A 10700-nucleotide genomic window follows, 5' to 3' on the forward strand; every position below is an offset into this window, starting at 1 on the left:
TTGCAAGTGTTTTATTAATAGTGTGGTAACTCATATTGTAGATCTGGGGAAATCACATTCTTATGACTAACTGATGTAACCAGAGGTGGTTCGCAGCAATTAGACTTCCTAATATACTGACTTTCCTTAGGTTAATGAAATATTTATATGCCAGTGCCTGCATCAAATGAAAGCCTGGCTGGCTTCAGTCACTCTCTACTCAGTGTGGTCCTGGGCCAGTAGCAGCACCACCTGGGAGCCTGTTAGAAATGCAGACTCACAGGCCTGCCCCAGACCTAGTAATCAGAATCTGTCTGCTGGTGATTTATATGTACATTAAAGTTCAAGAACACTCCCCCAGTAGACCTTACTCTTAGTTTTCAAAAGGGATGAAGAAGGCAAGAATTATTTGCTGCTCTTGAAGAATAATCAGAATCATTAAAGTAGGTTGCTCATCTGTGTAGACCAGCACTACCAAAAGAAATATAATGTGAGCTCCATGTGTAGTTTTAAATTTACGGTCACCACAATTTAAAAAAAAGTAAAAAGAAATGAAAATTTATTTTAATCATATATTTTATTTAAACCAATACATCCAAAGTATTATTTCAGTGGGGAAGCAATGTGAAAAAATATTGAGATATTCTCCATTTTTTCTTAATAATGTTTCATAATAAATATGTGCATATATACTTACAGCACATCTCAATGTGGACTAGCCACATTTCAAGTGCTCAACAACTGCATGTAGTGAGTAGATGTCATATTGACAGAGCAATTGTAGATGATTATGTATCTACCATCCACTCCAGGGTGCACTTCAGTGCACGTCCTGGAGTGGTGTGCACATATTCCTTCCTTGATTTGTTTATTATTGGATGCCTACCATGCGTCAGACCTCGTGTTAGGTTGAAGGTAAGCAAAAGTAAGATGCACATATTTAAAAACATAATGACAGTATCACAAGATAAATACAATAGAAGAGGTCTGTGTAAACTGCTATGGAAGCATGGAAGCATGGAAGAAAGAGCATCAAACATTGTCCAGGGCAGGAAGACAGCATCAGGCTTAAAAACTTGCACAGCGGAGACAAATAGACCCATGCTTCAGGACTTACCTCAGTCCTCTGGGCTTTCACTAGGAGCTAATGACAAAAGGTTTTCAAAGAGCTGTTATAAGGATAAAATGGTAATTGGATATAAAGTATCTGAAACATAGTATGCTCTATTGATACATTAAAAGAAAGGTAAGGCTAAATTTGAGTGTTTATGGGTAAGTGGAGTTCCACAGGTATATCCTTCAGGATCCACCAATTATGAACATTTGATTTCTCTACTTTCTCTTTCTCTCTGTAAATGTATATATACATACACATGTATAGATCAATACTTTTATATACATATTCCGAAAAACACTGGAAAATAATTTGTAGACATTAAGACCATTTATCCCTAAATATGTCAGTATGTATTTCCTGAGAATGAGAACATTTTCTTACATAATTAGGGGTGTAATTATCAAATTTCAGGAACTTTAAAACACAACACTATTTTCTAATCTATAGTTCATGGTCCTTCATGGTCCAGGATTCAATCAGGTCTCATATCTCTGTTATCTCCTGGAATCAAGAATAGTTGCTCAGACTTTACTTTGGAGTGGAGAAGATGTCTGTGTGTATAAAAGAACTAGACATTTTTAGAACAGGCTAGTTATTTTGTAGAATATCCCTCAACTTGGGTTTCTCTGATGTTTCCTCACGATTAGATTCAGGTTACATATTTTGGCAGGTCAGCTAGGATTTAAAAAAATATTTTTATTGAGGTATAACTGATTTAAAATATTATATAAATTTCAGGTATACAACTGAGTCACAATTTTTAAACCTTATACTCTATTTATAGTTATAAAATATTGGCTATATTCCTTCTGCTGTACGATATATCCTTGTAGTTTATTTATTTATTTTAATAGCTCTTTATTGGAGTATAATTTCACAATACTGTGTTAGTTTCTGTTGTACACCAAAGTGAATCTGCATGTCCCCATATCCCTTCCCTCTTGAGCCTCCCTCCCACCCTCCCTATCCCACCCCTCTAGGTCATTGCAAAGCACTGAGCTGATCTCCCTGTGCTATGCCGCTGCTTCCCACTAGCTGTTTTAGATATGGCAGTGTATATATGTCGATGCTACTCTCACTTTGCCCCAGCTTCCCCCTCCCACCCTGTGTCCTCAAGTCCATTCTCTATGTCTACCTGTTTATTCCTGCCCTGCAACTAGGTTCATCAGTACCATGTTTTTTTTTTTTTAGATTCCATATATATGCGTTAGCATATGGTATTTTTCTCTTTCTGACTTGCTTCACTCTGTATGACAGACTCCAGGTCCAACTGCCTCACTACAAATAACACAATTTTGTTTCTTTTTATGGCTGAGTAATATTCCATTGTATATATGTGCCACATCTTCTTTATCCATTCATCTGTTGATGGACACTTAGGTTGGTTCCATGTCCTGGCTATTCTAAATAGTGCTGCAATGAACATTGTGGTGCATGTCTCTTTTTGAATTATGGTTTTCTCAGGGTATATGCCCAGTAGTGGGATTGCTGGGTCATATGGTAATTCTATTTTTAGTTTTTTTAAGGAACCTCCATACTGTTTTCCATAGTGGTTGTATCAATTTACATTCCCACCAACAGTGCAGGAGGGTTCCCTTTTCACCACACCCTTTCCAGCATTTATTGTGTCTAGATTTTTTGAAAATGGCCATTCTGACCGGCATGAGGGGATACCTCATTGTAGTTTTGATTTGCATTTCTCTAATACTTAGTGATGTTGAGCAGCTTTTCATGTGCCTCTTGGCCATCTGTATGTCTTCTTTGGTGAAATGTCTATTTAGGTCTTCTGCCCATTGTTTAATTGGATTGTTTGTTTTTTTCATATTGAGCTCCATGAGCTGTTTGTATATTTTGGAGATTAATCCTTTGTCTGTTGTTTCATTTGCAAATATTTTCTCCCATTCTGAGGGTTGTCTTTTTGTCTTGTTTATGGTTTCCTTTGCTGTGCAAAAGCTTTTAAGTTTCATTAGGTCCCATTTGTTTACTTTTGTTTTATATCTCTAGGAGGTGGGTCAAAAAGGATCTTGCTGTGATTTATGTCATAGAGTGTTCTGCCTATGTTTTCCTCTAAGAGTTTTACAGTGTCTGGTCTTACGTTTAACTCTTTAATCCATTTTGAGTTTATTTTTGTGTATGGTGTTAGGTAGTGTTCTAATTTCATTCTTTTCCATGTAGATGTACAGTTTTCGCAGCACCACTTATTGAAGAGGCGGTCTTTTCTCCATTATATGTTCTTGCCTCCTTTGTTGTACATTAGGTGACCATATGTGTGTGGGCTAATCTCTGGGCATTCTATCCTGTACCACTGGTCTATACTTCTGTTTTTGTGCCAGTACTATACTGTCTCGATTACTGTAGCTTTGTGATATAGTTGGAACTCAGGGAGCCTGATTCTTCCAAGTCAGTTGTTCTTCTCAAGATTGCTTGGGCTATTCAGGGTCTTTTGTGTTTCTAAACATTTTGTATTGTTTTGTTTATGCGGTACGTGGGCCTCTCACTGTTGTGGCTTCTCCCGTTGCGGAGCACAGGCTCTGGACGCGCAGGCTCAGCGGCCATGGCTCATGGGCCCAGCTGCTCCGCGGCATGTGGGATCTTCCCAGACCGGGGCACGAACCTGTGTCCCCTGCATTGGCAGGCAGACTCTCAACCACTGCGCCACCAGGGAAGCCCTCCTAAAATTGTTTTGTTCTAATTCTGTGAAGAATGTCATTGGTAGTTTGATAAGGATTGCACTGAATCTGTTGCTTGCTTTGGGTAGTATAGCCATTTTCACAATATTGATTCTTCCAATCCAAGAACATGGTATATTTCTCCATCTGTTTATGTCATCTTTGATTTCTTTCATCAGTGTTTTATAGTTTTCTGAGTACAAGTCTTTCGCCTCCTTAGCCAGTTTATTCCTGGGTATCTTATTCTTTTCGTTGCGATGGTAAATGGATTGTTTCCTTAATTTCTCTTTCTGATATTTTGTTGTTGGTGTATAGGAATGCCAGAGGTTTCTGTGCATTAACTTTGTATCCTGCAACCTTACCAAATTCATTGATTAGTTCTAGTAGTTTTCTGGTGGCATCTTTAGGGTTTTCTATGTATAATATCATGTCATCTGCAAACAGTGACAGTTTTACTTCTTTTCCAATTTGTATTCCTTTTCTTCTCTGATTGTGGTGCATAGGACTGCCTAAACTATGTTGAATGAGAGTGGCAAGAGTGGACATCTTTGTCTTGTTCCTGATCTTAGAGGAAATGGTTTCAGTTTTTCACCATTGAAAATGATGTTGGCTGTGGGTTTGTCATATATAGCCTTTATTATGTTGAGGTAGGTTCCCTCTATGCCCATTTTCTGAAGAGTTTTTATGATAAATTGGTGTCGAATTTTGTCAAAAGCTTTTTCTGCATCCGTTCAGAGGATCATATGGTTTTTATTCCTTGATTCATTAATGTGGCGTATCACACTGATTTATTTGCATATATTGAAGAATTCTTGCATCCTGGGATAAATCCCACTTGATCATGGTGTATGATCCTTTTAATGTGCTGTTGGGTTCTGTTTGCTAGTATTTTGTTGAGGATTTTTGCATCTATGTTCATCAGTGATATTGGTCTATAATTTTCTTTTTTTGTGATATCTTTTCGGCTTTGGTATCAGGGTGATGGTGGCTTCGTAGAATGAATTTGGGAGTGTCTCTCCCTCTGCAGTTTTCTCAAAGAGTTTGAGAAGGATCAGTGTTAGCTCTTCTCTAAATGTTTGATAGAATTCACCAGTGAAGCCATTTAGTCTTGGGCTTTTGTTTGTTGGAAGATTTTTAATCACAGTTTCAATTTCATTACTTGTGATCGGTCTGTTCATATTCTCTATTTCTTCCTGGTTCAGTCTTGGAAAATTGTACCTTTCCAGGAATTTGTCCATTTCTTGGTGGTTGTCCATTTTATTGGCATATAGTTGTTTGTACTAGTCTCTTATAATCCCTTGTATTTCTGCAGTGTCAGTTGTGATTTCTCCTTGTTCACTTCTAACTTTATTGATTTGCATCCTCTCCCTTTTTTTCTTGATGAGTCTGGCTAAGGGTTCATCAATTTTGTTTATCTTCTCAAAAAACCAGCTTTTAGTTTTATTGATCTTTGTTATTGTTTTCTTTGTTTCTATTTCATTTATTTCGGCTCTGATCTTTATGATTTCTTTCCTTCTACTGACTTTGGGTTTTCTTTGTTCTTTCTGTAGTTGTTTTAAGTGTAGGGTTAGATTGTTTGAGATTTTTCTTGTTTCTTGAGGAGAGACTGAATTGCTATAAACTTCTGTCTTAGAACTGCTTCTGCGGCATCCCATAGGTTTTGGGTCATTGTGTTTTCATTGTCATTTGTTTCTAGGTATTTTTTGATTTCTTCAGTGCTCTCTTTGTTATTTAGTAGCACACTGTTTAGCCTCCATGTATTTGTGTTTTTTACAGTTTTTTTCCTGTAATGATTTCCAATCTCATAGTGTTGTGGTCAGAAAAGATACTTGATACGATTTCAATTTTCTTAAATTTTCCGAGGCTTGATTTGTGACCCAAGATGTGATGTATCCTGGAGAATGTTCCGTGTGCACTTGAGAAGAAGGTGTATTCTTCTATTTTCGGGTGGAATGTTCTATAAATATAAATTAATTCTAGGTGGTCTATGGTGTCATTCAAAGCTTGTGTTTCCTTTTTTATTTTCTGTTTGGATGATCTATCCATTGGTGTAAGTGGGGTGTTAAAGTCCCCTGCTATTAGGTGGTCTATGGTGTCATTCAAAGCTTGTGTTTCCTTTTTTATTTTCTGTTTGGATGATCTATCCATTGGTGTAAGTGGGGTGTTAAAGTCCCCTGCTATTAGGTGGTCTATGGTGTCATTCAAAGCTTGTGTTTCCTTTTTTATTTTCTGTTTGGATGATCTATCCATTGGTGTAAGTGGGGTGTTAAAGTCCCCTGCTATTATTGTGTTACTGTCGATTTCTCCTTTCATGGTTGTTAGCATTTGACTTACTTATGTATTGAGGTGCTCCTATGTTGGGTGCAAAAACATTTATAATTGTTGTATCTTCTTCTTGGATTGATCCTTTGATCATGTCGTGTCCCTCCTTATCTCTTGTAACAGTCCTTATTTTAAAGTCTATTTTATCTGATACGAGTATTGGTACTCCAACTTTCTTTTGATTTCCATTTGCATGCAATATCTTTTTCCATCCCCTCACTTTGTCTGTATGTGTCCCTAGGTCTGAAGGGGGTCTCTTGTAGACAACATATATATGGGTCTTGTTTTTGTATCTATTCAGCCAGTCTGTGTCTTTTGGTTGGGGCATTTAATCCATTTATATTTAAGGTTCATATCAGTATGTATGTTCCTATTACCATTTTCTTGTTTGGGGTTTGTTTTTGTGGGTCTTTTTCTTCTCTTGTGTTTCCTGCCTAGAGAGGTTTCTTTAGCATTTGTTGTAAAGCTGGTTTGGTGGTGTTGTAAAGCTGGTTTGGTGGTGCTGAATTCTCTTAGCTTTTGCTTTTCTGAAAAGCTTTTGATTTCTCCATCAAATCTGAATGAGATCCTTGCTGGGTAGAGGAATCTTGGTTCATCACTTTAAGTATATATCCTGCTACTCCCTTCTGGCCTGAAGAGTTTCTGCTGAAAAATCAGCTGATAAACTTATGGGGAGTCCTTTGTATGTTATTTTTTGTTTTTCCCTTGCTGCTTTTCATTTTTTTCTTTGAATTTAATTTTTGTTAGTTTAATACGTGTCTTGGTGTGTTTTTCCTAGAGTTTATCCTGTATAGGACTCTCTGTGCTTCCTGGACTTTGGTGACTATTCTCTTTCCCACATTAGGGAAGTTTTCCACTACAATCTCTTCAACTATTTTCTCAGACGCTTTCTTTTTCTCTTCTTCTTCTGGTACCCCTATAATTCAAATGTTGGTGTGCTTAGTGTTGTCCCAGAGGTCTCTGAGATTGTCTTCAATTCTTTTCACTCTTTCTTTATTCTGCTCCTTGTCAGTTATTTTCACCATTTTGTCCTCCAGCTCACTTATTCATTCTTCTGCCTCAGTTATTCTGTTATTGATTCTTCTGGTGTATTTTTCATTTCAGTTATTGTGTTGTTCATCTCTGTTTGTTTATTAAACAAACATTTCTTGTATTTTCTCAATCCATGCCTCCATTTTATTTCTGAGATTCTGGATCATCTTTACGGTTATTACTCTGAATTCTTTTTCAGGTAGATTGCCTGTTTGTTTCCTCATTTATTTGGTCTTCTAGGTTTTTACCTTGCTCCTTCATCTGTGACATATTTTTTTGCTGTCTCATTTTTTTATGAGTGGGATTGTGTTCCTGTCTTACCTTACTGGTTGTTTGGCCTGAGGCTTCCAACACTGGAGTTTGTAGGCTGTTGGGTAGAGCTGGGTCTTGGTGCTGAGATGAGGACCTCCATGAGACCTCACTCCAGTGAACATTCCCTGGTGTCTGAGGTTCTCTGTTAGTCAGCAGTTCAGACTTGGAGCTCCCACCGCAAGAGCTTCGGCCTGACCCCCCAGGTCATGAACCAAGATCCCGCAAGCTGCGTGGGGAGGCAAAAAAAGAAAAGAATAACAAAGTAGAAAGTAAAATTAGACTAGGAAACTAACAGATATGTTAGAATATAAAAATATAGATGAATCAACAACCAGAAGGGACACCACTACCACAATAGTAAAAAAGAGGAGGATGGAAAAGAAAAAAAAATTAAAAAAGGGGGAGAAGGCCCTGGCTTTGGAGGGCAGGGCGTAAGCAAAGGTGACATTTGGGCAGGGCCTATGCTTAGGACCCACAGGGCTGGAAAAGGCCCTGGGGACTGTGGGGGATGGGATTCAGGCTCAACAGAACAGAAGGGGCCCAGGTGTGCCCTCCACACCTTGTCTCTCTCAGAGGGCAGGGGACCTCACCTGGGAGCCCAGCAGGCTTCCTGGGCTCGAGTGGGCAGGGGCAAACACCCTCCTATCCTCTCCTGCTCCTCTGGTTCCAGAGGGCCCCTCCTGATCTCCCTGGCCTCCCTCCTATGCCCCCAATGACCCAAATGGCCTGGAGAGGACTTTGGAAGGCAGGGGACTGGCCTGCAAGCTCAGCAGGCTCCCTAGGCCTGAGTGGGTGGGACAATCGCCCTCTGCTCCTCCCAGAGGGCCCCTCCTGCCTGCCTCTCCTGATCTCCCTGGCCTCCCTCCTATGCCCCCAGGACCACAGTGAGCTATCAGCTCACACCTGTGAGAATGGCTATTATTATTAAAAACCAGGAAATAATAAGTGTTGGTGAGGATGTGGAGAAAAGGGAACAAACCTTTGTGCACCGTTGGTGGTAATATAAATTGGTGCAGCCACTATGAGAAACAGTATGGAGGTTCCTTAAAAAATTAAAAATAGAACTATTATATGACCCAGCAATTCCACTTCTGGGTATTTATCCAAAAACTGAAAACACTAACTTGAAAAGATATATGCACTTCCATGTTCATTGCAACATTATTTACAATTGCCAAGACATGGAAACAACCTAAGTGTCCATCAATAGATGAAGAGACAAAGAAGATGTGGTGTGTGTATATATATATATATATAATGCAATACTGTTAATCCATAAAAGAAGGAAATGTGCCATTTGTAACAATATGGATGGTCCTTGAAGGCATTATGCTAAAGTAACAGTAACAGCAGGACAGGATCCAGATGGCAGAGGACTAGGATGTGGAGCTCACCTTCTCCCACAAAAACATTAAAAATACATCTACAAGTGGAACAATTCACATAACACCAGCAGAAGACCTCAGCCTTCTGAAAGGGCAAGAAATCTTCCATGTAACGGGGTAGGACAAAGGGAAAAAGAAAAAGCAGTTGGGATGCAGCCTGCACCCCAGGGAGGGAGCTGTGTAACTCTATGCCAATGAAACGAATAACCTGTAAGAAATGGACAAATTCTTAGAAAGGTACAACCTTCTAAGACTGAACTAGGAAGAAATAGAAAATATGAACAGACCAATCACAAGTACTGAAATTGAAACTATGAGTTAAAAACTCCCAACAAAAGTCCAGGACCAGATGGCTTCACAGGTGAATTCTGTCAAACATTTAGAGAAGAGTTAATACCTATCCTTCTCAAAATATTCCAGAAAAACTGCAGAATAAGGAACACTTGAAGCTCATTCTATGAGGCCACCATCACCCTGATACCAAAACCAGACAAATATACCACACACAAGAAAATTACAGGCCAATATCCACAATGACAAAGACACCAAAATACTCAACAAAACACTAGCTAACCAAATCCAACAATACATTAAAAGGCTCATACACCATGATCAAGTGGGCTTTATCCCAAGGATGCAAGGGTTTTTCAGTACCCACAAATCAGTCAGTGTGATACATATTAATAAACTGAAAACCAAATGATCATCTCAATAAATGCAAAAAAATCTTTTGACAAAAATCCAACACCCATTTATGATAAAAACTGCAGAAAGTGGGCATAGAGGGAACATACCTCAACATAATAAAGACCATACATGACAAACCCACAGCTAACAACATACTCAATGGTGAAATGCTGAAAGCATTCCATCTAAGATCAGGAACATGACAAGCATGTCCACTATTGTCACTTTAATTCAACATAGTTTTGGAAGTCCTAGCCATGGCATTCAGAGAAGAAAAAGGAATCTAAATTGGAAAAAAGTAAAACTGTCATTGTTTGTAGATGACATGATAATATACATATAATATCTTAAATATGCTACCAGAAAACTAGTAGAGCTCAATTTGGTAAAGTTGTAGGATACAAAATTAATACACAGAAATCTGTTGCATTTCTGTACACTAACAACAAAAGATGAAATGAAAGAAACAATCCCATTTACCATCACATCAAAAAGAATAAAATACTTAGGAATAAACCTAAGGAGACAAAAGACCTGTACTCCAAAAAGTATAAGATGATGACACAAACAGATGGAGAGATATACCATGTTCTTGGATTGGAAGAATCAATATTGTCAAAATAACTATACAACCCAAGGCAATCTACAGATTCAGTGCAATCCCTATCAAATTACCAATGGCATTTTTCACAGAACTAGAACAAAAAATTTTTACAATGTGTATGGAGACACAAAAGACCCCGCATAACCAAAGCAATCTTGAGAAAGAAAAGCAGAGCTGGAGGAATCGGTCTCCCTGACTTCAGACTATACTACAAAGCTACAGTAATCAAGACAGTGTGGTACTGGCACAAAAACAGAAGTATAGATCAATGGAACAGGATAGAAGGCCCAGACATAAACCCATGCACATATGGTTACCTTATCTTTGATGAAGGAGGCAAGAATATACAATGGAGAAAAGAGAGCCTCTTCAGCAAGTGTGCTGGGAAAACTGGACAGTCACATGTAAAAGAATGAAATTAGAAATTCTCTAACACCATATCCCAAAATAAACTAAAAGTGGATCCCAGAGCTAAATGTGAGACCAAAAACTATAAAACTCTTAGAGGAAAACACAGGCAGAACACTCTGATATAAATCGCAGCAATATTTGTTTTTTGATCCACCTCCTACAGTAATGAATATAAAAGCAAA

This window comes from Stenella coeruleoalba (genome assembly GCF_951394435.1).
Source record: "Stenella coeruleoalba genome assembly, chromosome: 3".
NCBI classification, from domain to species: domain Eukaryota; kingdom Metazoa; phylum Chordata; class Mammalia; order Artiodactyla; family Delphinidae; genus Stenella; species Stenella coeruleoalba.